The sequence below is a fragment of the Anser cygnoides genome, chromosome 1 (genome assembly GCF_040182565.1).
Source record: "Anser cygnoides isolate HZ-2024a breed goose chromosome 1, Taihu_goose_T2T_genome, whole genome shotgun sequence".
In the NCBI taxonomy this organism is placed as follows: domain Eukaryota; kingdom Metazoa; phylum Chordata; class Aves; order Anseriformes; family Anatidae; genus Anser; species Anser cygnoides.
The window spans coordinates 31,654,337-31,668,554 of NC_089873.1; the positions used below are offsets into that span (position 1 = coordinate 31,654,337).

Below are 14,218 nucleotides of genomic sequence, written 5' to 3' on the forward strand. Positions count from 1 at the left end.
GCAGAACGGATGCCCTCTGGTGTCCGTCCCAACAGAAAGGGTTGTTCATGGAGCAGTGGGGTGCTCGGGCTGGATTTGTCCACTCTCTGGTACTTATTGCCAGATGGGTGGGATATCGCGGTCAGCTGCTGCTTGTGCTCTCTCAGCTACAGACAGGGTGTTACCTGCCACTCTCTGCAGATACACAGGGGGCCAGTTTCAGCCCCGGTTCCCTCCAGAAGCTGTTTCATGCACCCTGGGAACTTGTGCCTCCTGCTGCTGCAGGTTCTCTGTAACATCCCTCCCGAGCCCTTCCTGCAGGGTTGTCACAAAATTCGCCGCTTCCCCATCTCAGTGGGTCGTGTTTGCCCTCCGCCCCCACTTGCTCTCCTCCACCATGCAGCAAGCCCCGCACTTATTTTTGGGACAGAGCACCCTCGTGTCCTCGCACTTTCCCTGAGGCAAGCAACTCTGATTTCTGCAGCAACTCAGGGGGGCTGTGGGGACAGGCAGCCCCTTCAGAAACACCCCGCCTCTGCCATAAAAAGAAATACAGATAGTAAGACAGAGGAGGTCCAGCAAAACCGCGCCATTTCATGGCTTGGAGGTGGTGTGTGGGGGGAGAGGTGGGCAGGTTGGGGGGGACACGGGTGCGTGAGGAGGTGACACGGGTGTGTGAGCGGGGGACACGGGTGGCCGTGAGAGGGACGCGGGGGGGGGGGGACACGACTGAGGTGAGGGGGGGGCGCCCCCCCCGCGCGCTCCCGCCCGAGTGACATCACCCGCGGCCAATCAGCCGCCGCCGCTCCCCGCGCCCCGCTCGGCCCCGGCTGGGGGGGCGGCGGCTGTCAGGCGGGCTCCGAGCCGAGCCGAGCCGGGCCGGGCCGAGCCGAGCCGGGCCGAGCGCAGCCCCCCGGGACGCCCCCGGGCGACGTCCCGGCTGTCAGGTAGGGCACGGCTCGGCCGGCGGGGCCGGGAGCGATGCCGCGGGGGGGGGTCCCCAGGGCTGTCACCTGGCGGGGTGCGGGGGTGCCGCAGCCGCGGGGTGCCGCAGGGAGGCTCCGCTCCAGCCCTGCTGCTGCTGCTGCTGCAGGGGTCGTGTCTCAGGGCTGGCGGGCGGCAGCCGCGTCGTCTGGGTGTGTGCGGTGGGTTAACGTGTTTTTTTTTTTTTTTTTTTTTTTTCCCCTCGTTGCGCCTTCCTGCAGTAAAAAAAAAAAAAAAAAAATTTTGATGATAACGTGCTGCTTAATTGCGCGGTTCTCCTTGCAAAACGCTCGCGCTGCGCCTTTTCTGTGTCACTTCGCTGCAAATGGCAGCGATGCCGCAGCCGGCGGCGGGGCCGGGAGCGCCGCTCGCGGGTGCTGCCGTTGCTGGGCTCCCCAAAATGTCCCCCCGGGGGCCGAGCTGCAGCCCCGGGGTCCCGGACCCCCGAGGGACACCCTCCTGAGCCCCAGCCTGTCCCCCAAAACGCCCCCCCCATCATGCTGGGATACCCACCTGCCCAGGTAACTACCTCTGCGCCATGCGGTAATGAAAATAAACCACGACCCATGGAGGAAGAACAGTTTTATCGGTTATTATATTAAGGGCTGTAAAGATATTTAACGGGAGCCTTAGGGTTTGGACGACAATCCCGTATGTAATTACAGGTGTGTACAGCTTGGGCAATAAACAACCCCACAATGCAGCCACCTGTGCAGAGATACACGTTACTTCGCGTCAGTCTGTTGTATGAAATTACTCTTAAAACAGTAAAAATAATGAATAAGAGGACCTGAGACTGCGTAAGCACAATGGAAAGCATGCTGAAATGACTCGAAGTTTAAATAATTCTCCGTTTTTATCATTAGTAGCTTTTTCATGTCTCTCCTGTACAAATCTATATGCCGAAGTGAGCTTTGGCCCATTTTGTATAAATAACAAATGACCACAGGTTCTCTAATAAGAAGTTTCCGTAATGCTGCAGAAGCCTGTTGGTAGTACAGAGCTTTTGTATGTTTATTTGTTAGTCTCTGAATACGTATCATCTATCAGCATCAGTTGCTTAAATCTTGTATTTGTGTTTCTTGATAGTTGACAGAGGAACAGCATATACCTTATCCATCCCTAAATTGTGCAAAAGGTAAAAATAAGTAGTTAAGCAAAAGACTTCTGACCTTTCCCATGTTGTATTCTCTACAGTGCTTTTGTAAACCAGCAAGAGATTTTCAGTTTTACTTCAGACAGACACCGAAAAGTGCTACAACCTCAACGCAGCTGCATGGTTATGCAAGAACTTGGTTTCACAGGACCTCAAATCAAGGATCTTACATACCTTCTGAAGAAGAAACCCTACATTATTAACAACAAAACAAATAATTTAATAGCAGCTTTTTGGGCATGACTCTCTGATACAGTCTTAACTACATGGTCACATACTGTTTTTTTTTCTGCAGGAACCCTGCCTCATTCAGTGCACAGGATGTATGGAGCTCACTTAACACAACTCAGTATTTTGCTTTTGTTTTTCTTTCTCCTTGATCGATACGTGAGCCCATGATTTATTTTCTTCTTCACATATCTCAACTCTGCTTTGAAGACAGAACTGATAACATGTGTATGGGCTTTGCTAAAGTGCTTATCATTATGTGATCAGAATGCCTCACAGACAGTTTCTACTTTATCAAATACTACCTAAGGTGAGACAAGACCTTTACAAATGATGAACACAGAGAGGGTTAGGTTAAAAGCATTCACTCATTTTTGGTGCCTGATTTGAAACTTCCACCATTTTAAATAGCAGTATTTCTGTATTTGCTCAAGTTACAAGGGCCACTGTGTTTAGTAACAGTCCTGAGTGCTCCACACCTATTTGAATGTGTCTGCAGAGCAGATGGGAAAAAGGGAAATCGCAGTTAATTACAAACTGGGGGAATCTTGGTTTAAATTGTGTGTGTGATGGTAAGAGGGATGGAGGAGACTACAACATGGTGGACTTTAACTGCCAGTGCATTTATGGCAGTATAGCCTCTCTCCTTTTTCTTTTCTCCCTTTGCATTCACTACACACATACCTGTCTCTTCAACAGGTAACAAGAGTCCTGCCTACATTCGGTCCTATTTCATCTTATGTGCATGTTTATCCTGTGCACTGGTTGAGGCAAGGTAACTTTGAAGAAACTGTATGTGTTTATTTAAATATTGTATTAAAGTGTTCACACTCAAAGGAAATGAGTTAAGATTGCACAAGCAACATGTTTGTCACTTTATGACTTTTTGAGTGATTGAGTAATATTCATAATATTCTTTCATGTTTCTTAAAAATGAGAAAAATGTAAGCAAATAAAAAATAATAAATAATAATAAAAACAAAACAAGAAAACCTAGAAAATTTTCAGCTTTCAAAGTAAATTTCTTCTTGTCTTACTGTATTGGACCACAATGATTATCAACAGGATAGGAGAACTTGGATCTCCTATTTTGCTCTTCTAAGAGCAAAGACTCTTAGCTAAGAATTATAGCATTATGAAAGTGCAGTTCCCCTTAAATGCACCAGTAATAAAGCAGAATGGGTTAATTTGTCACAGGTTTCTACAGGTATTTGTAATTGTGGAGAAGGGGTGAAAAACTGGAGTCCTTCATTCAGTTATGAGCTTTAGAGAGAATCTTTAATAGCGCATGAAGACTCTTTTGCGAGTCCTCTGCAAGCATAGTCCTTCTCATGTCATCCTTTATACATGTTTCCTAGTAGTAGTCTCATTATCCTTCTGGAGCCAGTCAAAATCGCAATTGTTACTTACTGCTGGTCTTGACTGTTCCAAATATGTTGACTTTTTTTTTTTTTCTCAGCCAGTCCCTTCTCTCCTTGCTTTTTTCTCGTCAACATTCTTTCAGCTTATGTTTCTTTATTCTCCAAAGCTTCCTTTTCTTGATTTCCTAAATCAATCCAGTCTAGTGTCTTCAGTCTGCAGGCACCTTTTCAGCACTTTTACCAGGTATTGGTCTCAACTTTTACTCTTCTTTGTAGCTCAAAGTGTTTCTTATGTTCTTCTACACAGTACTTTCCTCCTAGAAGTTGGTTAATTTTTGGGCCATTTTTAGAGATGCAGGAAAAAATGCATTAATTCAATGCCTACGTTGATGGCTTCAAAACATACTAAAGTTTTTTGAAGTGTTCTAGAATCTTTGATATAAAGAAAGAAAGAAGATAATTGATTGTTTTTTTTTCTCCATTGTTCCTTTTTAAAATTGAACTTCTCAACACAATTTTCAATGAAATTTATAGCATGTGTTGTGCTTGTATATAAGCATTAACAGAAAGCAAAGATGACAGACAGGATGCTTACTTTACCAAAGTTGTAAGTAACAGTAAACATTAGAAATTAAATTAAATAGTCCTAATTATAAAGATACATCAGCAATTCTGTCTGTATCATATACTGTATTTTTTTAGGAAGTTATTTTGCTCTGCTCTACTCTACTCACCCTGCTAAGTTTTGTGGGTTTCTGGGCTGGCAAATGAAATGTCTGATGAGTTGGAGTTGGTTTGTGATTATACTTAGGTGTTTTTTTTTATTGTTATTATTCATTTTTAATAACTATTTTTATTTGATGTTAATTTTCTACAGTTACTGCTCTTTTAGAGATACTTAGAAAAATAAGATGTAAGGCTCTTGGTGAATTGAGATCTGAATAAAACTGTGACTAGTGGAGTTACCACTGCACCATAGTATTTTGTTTACATAAGCTAGTCCTTTTGATGTTATGAAAATAACATTTGCAGTAATTTAGAAGCATAGTGTCTGAAATGGGGAACATGGAGGAGTTGTGGTTTGCATCACAAACTGAATATTGTAATTCATGTGAGAGAACGTATAAAAACGGTTTCATACATGCAGAATCTTCCTAAAAGCTTGTATGGGCAGAGCAGTGTGGGAATTCAGGACTTAACCACAGCTGGGAAAGAAGTCATTTTTAACTTCTGTGTTCTGTAAACCCAATGATTTGTTGGAGTGCCTATTTACAATTTAAGCAATATGTGATATAGTAATATGCGCACTATTTTTTTCAGACCGTCTTGATGCTAAAACTAACGTATATTCAGTATACATATATATTCACCTTTTTCACACGTAGTTTTGTTTTTCTCTGTGACTATTCTTTAGGCTTTTCATCTTCAAGCCTAACCACAGCTTAGGAGAAAAAAAATAATTTTTTCTTGTGTGCTAAAAGATAAACAGCTTTATATGTCTTAACAAAGATTTCATTTGAGATAAGTTTTGAAGTTTTTCAAACCAGTATGAGTTCTTTGAAACAAGAACTAAAGCTGGCTTTGTTTTGATAGAGGCAGTCATTTATTTTGCCATCTACTCACTGGTAAAATCTAAAATAAAGTTGGAAAGAAGTAAAATATCTTGAAATGTTGAATATCAACTCTGTATCTTCCTTTACCAACCATTATTAATGAGATTCATAAAGTGTCCAGTAGGATAATTTGTTGATAAGGAGTTAGAAGGGTTAGAAGTTGTTTCTAGGAGTTAGAAGACTGCTATTGCTAGTAATACTTTTAGCTAAAGTATAGCTGAAGTATAGCATTTTTCACTATGAACAATTTTGAGCAAAGCAAAAGGAAAATAATGATTAAGATAGATGAGAGAGCAGCTAGAAATGTGCATTTTGGTTTGTTTTCTGAATCTCTTCTTGAGAAGAATAAGTGCATCACTCTTTTGAACTATAGCAAGAGGCCAGGCTTCCCTTTCATCAGCTGTCTACAGTTCATTTCTTTTATGAAAATCAACTTTGGAATATTGAACAGTTCCCACTTCAGATTTTTATTGTAAAGGAACTCCAACGGACGCCAGCTGCTGTTGAAATAGATTTTGGGAAGGCAGGCGTTCTGAAACACTATTTTCCCCGTGTTCTTGTCATTTTGTGAACTCTGCCTCTCTTTGCTCTTTATCTTTACTATACTTTTTCCCTCTGACCTTTTCTGACTTCTAATTTTTTTAACGTGTTATGTTTTGAAAAAGTATCCACCGTTAACTTGAGGTGTTGCAATGGTATCTCAGAAAAGGTTTAACGAGGCTGTCACAATGGCAAAAGTAGCCAGCAGCTTGACTGCTATAGGTTGTTTATGAAAGCCGTAAACTAAAGAAAATGCTTGATGCACAAGTTCAACGTTAGCTGAGCATAAAAAATCTGTATGCATTTTTTGATTACTTTCATTTCTTTCTTGACTCTCTACATAGCATGTAAGAAATGTGCCTGCTATTGCAAAAATACCAGTAAATAGCTGCCAAGGCAAGAAGCGCCAATGCTGACTACTCTTCTAAATAACTGGGGTGACAGCTCAGTTACACTTGGTTGTTTAAACATCTTCCATTTTCATTTTGCCTCAGGTCTTGCCAGATGGATACAGTATTTTTATTTTATTTTCTTTTAAGTCAATATACGAGAAAAGGCTTATGCTCAGAGTTATGGAGGAAATGCTGAACAAGATTCTCAGTTCCTTGGTTCATTATCATAGTTCATTGCTTCTTTCATTTCTTGATGTTCATCAGCCCTATTGAAGAGCACGTTTTTGCAAAGCTTATTGATGCATTAACTGAAAAATTACAATATATGTCAGATGGTTTACATCACAACCTGTTTCTGTCAATATTCCTGCCTTATTATAAACTGTTTATCTGTGTAAGCATAGAATTAGTAGTTTAGATGAAGAATTAACCTCCTTCTCAGCAGTTGGGTTTTGCAAAATGAGAATCTGGAAAGCATAAACAAAAAATTAATATTGTACAAAATTGCATAATGGAAAAAATATGTAACTTTCACATTTGATACATTGATCTAGCTTTACCCAGTCACCGTTATATTAGCACAAACATATCTATATAGATTTTTTTTTTCCAATGCACTTCTATTTGTCTGGAGATAGTGGCCTGAAGAAGAAAGTTATCTCTAATAAATACCTCCAAATTAAAGAAAGAGAAACAGATAATCTCAAGTATCTGTGTTATATTAGTTAAGAATACTCAAGAAGACTAAAGGGTTTTGAATGAAAAAGACTTGATTGCATTTTCATTAACAGTGATTTGTCAGTTTCGTTATTAGGCTTTCAGAGCATGATTTTGGGGCCTAGAGGAAAGTGGTATGCCTGAGAAGAAAGATTAATTTGCACTTGGTTGTGCAGATCAGATACAGGAAAAGATAAATCTGACTAAACCAAGTATTTTGCTGTGGAAATGGCAGCTGTGAATCTGCTGCTCAGAATGACATGAAGTCCTACAGAAACGTACAGGCATAAAGAGAGTTTTGTAGTAAAAACAGCCGCAGGTTTGTAATAAAGCACAGCTGTTCCCATTTCCGCTCACATTCCCGTATTGTAATAGGTTCTGTGGGTTCTCTACCAACCAGCTGACCTAGTCTTAAATGTGGCTGAACCATAAAACCTGTTTTGTCCTATTTCTATGAGATCTTATTTAAAGCCTTCAAAAGATATAAAGACTTTTTTTTTCTTTTTTCTTCAGAGTGATTAACTCCACTCAAATGTGATGTTTGTATCTGTAGTTACAACAGCTAAGTGTCATTCAGACCTTGCCTGTGCATGTACTGGAGACACAGGGGGTTAGGATTTTATTTATTTATTTATTTATTTATTAAGCCAGAACTCTGAAATAACTGCTTTTAAGTGTATTACCATATACTTATGTTCTCAATTTTATTTACATTCATGTAGGGTGCTTCGCTGGCCTGCTGAACATTTTGTAGAAGATTTTATCCTTGGCAATGTTGCTAGCTGACACTATTTATACTGACAATGATTAGATAAAGCTTGCAAAGAGTCGCTGAGGTTTCCCCTGTGCATGTTTTTTTTTTGTTTATTTGTTTGTTTTTACGCCAAGCACTCTTTTCTGCATCTATGCTAATGTTTAGTGGTACTGAAGTGACAAGAGAAGAAAGGAAAATGGGGAAGCAATATATTTGCCTTTTTGGTCACTGTCAAAAGAATTGTAACGTTGCATAAAGCAATGAGAACTGGTCACAAGTTACTTTTGTGTTATTATTTAGTATCTGTGCACCTACAGCATTTTATATTACTGAACTAGTCAATTTACAGGCATTCTTCTACCAGACCAGTATGAAGAAAGGTTTTGCTGCTGGTGGATTGATGTAAGTACAGTGAAGGATATGCACCACCTTGAAATGAAATTTTTACTTCAGCAGTTTGGTGCCTATACCTTGCTGTTCACTACTCCTCTAGGCAGAATTATTTTGACACTTCCTTGTGAGTGTCTGAAATAAAGCACTCTGAACATTTAGGATATTCTTGGCCTGACTTTCAGGAATTTCCCTGGTTAACGTGTTACTAATCTCTTTTTATAGAGGTCTTTTTATAAAAGGGGAAGTGTTTATTGTGTGGGTGCTAGGTAGATACTATGCTATGGAATGGGGTGTACAACCAGCCAAACAGCAGTTATTTGGCTGTTAGACTTGGAGACACTGTAATCTGAAATAATAAAATAATTTAAATGAAAATCTGTTGAAGGGAAGTATGATTACCTGAGTAGGTAATAAGCTTCGTTTTGGAAATTTTGTTTCACCAGGAAGGTAGTTCCCATTTAGCTTCATAAATCACAGGCAGCATTCTGGTGAATCTGGGACTAAGTTCTTGCCTGTCCCAGGAGAATCAGCTTGTGCCCAGTTGTTGCTTGTCACTCTTCTGTCATACATAAAAAAAAAAAAAAAAAGTCTTTTCAGTCAGAACACAAAATTCAGTAAGTGCTTTTCAGAATTAAGTAGAGGGGCATTTAAAAGAGGGCTTTTATTAGCTGTTAGGATTAGGCCTTTGAACTTTACCATCCGCGTCATTCTCATTTGAGACTTTTCCCTGGGAATCCCTTTAGCATGTGTGAGGAAAAAAAAAAAAAGCCAATGGGTGAATTTGGGGGAATATTTAAAAACATTACTTAATCTTTCTGAAAAATAATATTGTTCTCATGCTTGTCTCTGAATCCATGGCCCATTCAAACTTGGCAGGCCTGGCTTTTGGCCTGGGTGGTTCTCTCATCTTCCCTGGGAGTGCTCTTGGTGGTCCCAAGAGAGCCTCTTGGTCTCTCCTGGTTGATCTCCTAGGGTCAGAGTGATGAGAAGCTGGGCCAGAGGAGGGAAGAGGTAGCAAGTGCTAATACGTGCTTCTTAATTGGCCTATCCTGTCCTGCACCTCACTCTAAAGATATCTGCATGAGTTTAATTTGAAATAAGTAGTCTGCTTTTCCCCTGGACTGGATTAGGACTGCTCACAAGTTTAACAGACGTCTGCAGCTGATTTCAAAACCGCAGGAGTGTGGCCTGTTCTTGTCGTGCTGCAGTTGCCGTGCTAGGCCCTTCCAAATCCCTCTGACTCGGAGCACAATTACCCGTGAAGTTGTCTGTCTGCTTGCTGGCAGGTGGCTTTCAAGGTCTCTGTTCACGTCAAGGGCAAAGCTCAGTGACTGCAGACACCCAAGGACTGGAGGACCTGGCCATTTCTGGAAGCCTGTGTGTGGGCACGCTGACTGTTAGGTGAAATGGGAACTTCAGAACAACAGCATCCTGGAAGGTTTGCCAGCCCAAGATCAGGTTTCACCTGATCCCAGCAAGTAATGTGGAAACCTGATACCCAATTCATAATTTGAACTGTAAGCCTGTCATCTCTCAAAATATCTGAAGAAATAAACAATGAAAGATGAAGAAGACTGTGATACTGGGTAGAGGCAGATAGGCAGATTTTCCTGTATTAAGTACAAGAGCATATAATCAAATCAATTATGCAAATTAATATAGCAGGATGATTATTTCTAACCATTATGTGAAGATTCAATAAAAATAATCTGAAGCTTTAATTCAGGCCAAGCAGAAGCTGTTTGATGAGTTAATATTCTCAAAGTGTGGACTATGTTTTTGTTAAAACCTTTCACTTTTGCCTGCACAAGGTGCTTTGTTTTCTAAACGTTTGTAGTAGAGTTGTTGCTATTATATTTTAAACCCTTTTATTGCTCTTCGTATACTGTTACATTATGTTTCCAAATAAAAATTATCTTTCCTATTTGGTATACTAAACATGTTTTGGCATGCATTTGTGACTTACTGTATATCATTAAACCACTTCTGAGGGAGGAATCATGGTCTGACAATTAATTTATATTTCACTTGGTTCGTGGGAGGATATGGACATTCACAATGATGAGCTTTTTAGTTGCAGTTTTGCATTATTGCATGTAGATGAGTGGAAACATCTGTATTCTTGTTTTTCTGTTAGTCAGACCTAGAAGGCTGCCTTAGAAGACAGCTGAAAGCAATGAAGGAATCCATTGTAGATCAGTTTCTTCTATTGCTCACCCAGAGTTTTGGGCATAAATCTTTGCTGACTTCAATGTGATATAAAAGCAGAGATGCTCCTTGTCAGACTTTTAGAAACATTCTCTTATGGTTTTACAGACAATTGCAAATAGTGCTTTCTTGTGTTAATTCTGACTGCAAAAGTGTGTGTATATACATTATTGTGTCTCTTTTTTCCTCTGTTGACGTGGTGACAGTTGGCAGGTGCTAGCTTCCAATAAGTGAGAGCTGTAAGCTGCACAGCTTGGTAATTGGCATAGAAGTTGGGTAAGGAAATTGCCTTCTTCTCTCGTGCTACAATATAGTCTTTTAAGACAAGTTCTTTTCCTTTTCCAGAGAAAATCAGCAATTATCCAGTCTTGTCAAAGAAAGTGCATACATATAAGCAGCATGAGGAAGATGTACTTGTCCTCAGAAAAGCTTGCATTTTGCTGAACCAACTATGGGTTGACAGCTCAGTATCACCAATAGTTTTGAAAACCAGTCAAAGAATTTCTGAAAGTTAAAGTGGATGCCAGTTGGAAAGACTTTAGGTGTATATGTGTGGAATGAGCAGCAAAACTTAATCCTGTCAAAGAAAAAAAGTTTTCAACTTTCAGTTATGCAGAGAGTGGTTCCTTTTTTCCCTCCATTAAAAACAACACGTCTATACAGTGCATCTGAAAATGATTCCTTGCTTGCTAGAAAATCAGGAAAAAAAAAAGTTCTCTTTTTTCCAAATTAGAGGAATGAGTCTTCTCCTGAGATTCTGTTTCAACTTATTCCATCTTTAAGATGATACGTTAGGAATATGCTTATAAATTAATTTTCATTGGAGCAGCTCTTTGTGTCTCACAAGCAGCCTGGTGCACAAACACTTTGTATGAACAGTAATAATGAGGTCAAGTAAGAAGATGCAGCGATCTGATGAATGACCTGAAAGTGAAGCCGTACAGCTAGAAACATCAAGGCACGTGTGAAAAGCATAGGAATATCTTGGTGTGTTCCTCATGAAACACAACACCTCCTTCTTTAAATTCATGGTACAAGGAATTTTCTTTCAAGAAATATAGGATTCTTTGGACAGATGAACAACTGTTCTTTGTATAATATTTATATTTGAAACCTTTTAGGAAATTCTAATGGAACACGATTTCTTTGTCAGTGCATTACTTGTTTAGGAACCTTGCCAGTTCAGTCTTCAGATGTTAACTATGAGGCTTATGCAACGTGTTACTTTATTTTTATTATTATTATTTTTTTAATTATGGAGCAATACTGGAGTTAAGGGTGAGTTGCTGAAAGGCATTAAGAAGTATGTTTTGCTATTAACAGTTATTGAAGATCATTTAAAGCGTTGGTGGGTATAAATCACACTGCACTTCAAGCCAGAATTACAGAATTTGCAGAAATCTGGCAGTCCATGAACCTAGAGGAGTTCCTTCGTACAAGATCCGAGCTGAAAATGTCTTGGTGTTTGTAGCGTCTTTTCTTCTAAGTCTTAATAGAATAATTTTTTGAGTGTGCTACCTAAGATGACTTAAACTGTACGAAGAACAAAACCATGTGCTGAAAAAGAAGACCTTTTTCTGCAGGTATTGTAATGCCTGTCTGGGTGTGTAGGAGGTAGAGGTAGGGTCCTGATCTCATTTGGGGAATCCAAACTTGGTTGTAAAGTCCCTTTTCCCTGGTAGGGAAGCGCATCAGGGAGAGGCAGATGACAAGGAAAACCTCTTACAACAGCTTTTATTAATTAAGCCTTTATTATGAACAGGATCAAATGATTAGTAAAAGCAGATAACTGCCCCCCAGGGTACACTTGCTTATTGCCTCCCCCTGCCCTCACAGCCCCACACTCGCAGCACACACTCACGTGTCCCTCACAGCCCTGAGTGGGCGCAGAGCCACAGCTGTCACCCCAGGTGTGGCCTGGCTCGCGCAGCCCTTCGTCAGAGCTGGCGTGGCTGCTGGCTGCACGTGTGCTCAGCAGGCTCTGGGGCTTCTTCCATTTCTTGCAGGTGTAGCAGCACCACGAGTCTCCGGAGCTTATCAGCGTGTGGTATGCTTTCAGATGTTTCCCTCAATGCGTGCTGTTGCTCTTTTGAGCATGCTGTGTTCTGGTGACTGGTTCATCCGCACCCGTAGAGTCCATTTTTAGCAGCTCGCACCAGCAGGGCTTTAACGATGACACGACTTTAGGACAACTAGTATTGTAATGTGAAACTGCAAAGTGGAAATGACTGACTTATGAAACGTTTTCCTCAGCCTTCTTTCAGTCTTAGTTTTTCGTTTGCAATTGGAGTCTGTTCACAGATCACATTACAGGTCACTGCAACCAGTTTGAATTTTCAGTTTTCATTTTGTATTCTGCTGTACTTCTATGGAGGTTTTGGTATTTGTTCCATTGGGACCAAGTTCAATCCGAATTTCCTATTCTTATAAAAACTGTAATGAAAAACTTGTCACATCAAGTGCATTTCATGACAATTTTCCCCAACTTCTTAATCTAGAAGTCAAATGGCAATAGCAAATGTATGTATTTCCAGGTGAGCTATTTCTATAGTAGTCATCTTTATTTCAAGATTACCCTTCCTCTTTCTCAGTCACAAATATTAGTAATTTTTATTGCATCTTACCAAACTTGTTTAATTCAGAATTCTGCCCTCGAAACTTGGGTTACGGTGAAATTTTCCAGCTGCTACTGAAAAAGAACTTTGGTGTAGTGGTTTTCCATAGCTTAAAGTACACTGCAACCTCTGCAGGCTTTCTTATAATTCCTAGAAAGGAACAGGAGACAACTGTATGGTTTTCTATTGTGATTAGCAAGTTATTATGTCTGACATTAATCACATGTGGAAGTGTGCATTGGGAATAATTTAACTGACGTCAAGGGAGTGGCACTGACATAAAAGCTAATTTTAATGAGCCTGATCTGCAGATAACCTTGAAGATGAGAAGTAATTTACATAACATCTTATTTTGCCCACAAAAAAAAAAAGTAAATTAATTCATCTTTTTAGTTGCCATTAATTGGACAGCTCTCAAAGTACTGTTCGTTCACTGCAAGTAAGACAAAAAGTTCTGATCTGGAAACAGAAGAGCACTACAATTACTATTCTTCAATAAACTGTTCTCTAAATACTGTACCCTTACTGGTCTATCAACTACTTTTAATACATAAAATTGTAGATTCTCAAGCAGTGTTGGCATTAGATTATACAGAACATGCAATGGTTGTACCCCATTAGATGATCTCTACATTTTCTTTTGTAGTACCATGTTGCTTTCCATGGGTAGCTACGCAGAATGAGGATACAAATTAAATTTGACTTTATCGCTTTGCAAAAGCCATTTCCCTAGCTTTGTTTCAAATGTTGAGTTTGTGGTAAATGGAATAACAATATATTTGAAGAAAAAGGTTTAATTGCTGCTTCTGATTTAATGCATTTCATTTCTGATATTTGCTAAGGGCAGCTTGATTGCTTCAGCATGTGAATAAATCTGGGCTGTGCTTTTCACCTCTGAAAAAAAATTGAATCTCTTGTGAATGTTGGCATTAGACGGCAAACTGTTTGGATTTACCATTGTACAAGTCAGGTAGGTTATTTCTGTGTGGGTGTTCAGCATTTCATATATCCTTTAGGTATAGATTGCAACAGTTATGCTTTAATTTCATTTCAAGACTCTTAATTACCTGAACATTTCATTTGGCACTAATATGTACCTTCGAGCATATTGGCTGTGGAGTGTTCTCTTGATGGATTCACTATATGGGGTTGTCAATTTTAGGTGATGGATAGCTCAGTAATTATGGAGACATTCTATATTTTCTAGTGAATTGTGTATTGCAGTCAGTGCTGAAAAAGCTAATTCAGGTTCTGTAGGAATCGTTTAACTCTATTTTC

The 14,218-nt window shown here is 39.9% G+C and overlaps 1 protein-coding gene across 2 annotated transcripts in view; it reads left to right on the forward strand.

Moving 5' to 3' along the window:
• The first annotated feature begins 808 nt into the window (after positions 1–808).
• The window catches only part of CNTN1 (contactin 1), a 249,712-nt gene continuing 236,302 nt past the window's right edge, over positions 809–14,218 (forward strand). The window contains exon 1 of one of the 2 annotated variants that reach the window (XM_066991953.1): positions 809–926. The gene's annotated coding sequence lies outside the window, so the exon portion shown is untranslated. The remainder of the gene's footprint in view (positions 927–14,218) is intronic. The other variant, XM_066991949.1, reaches the window with a different exon arrangement.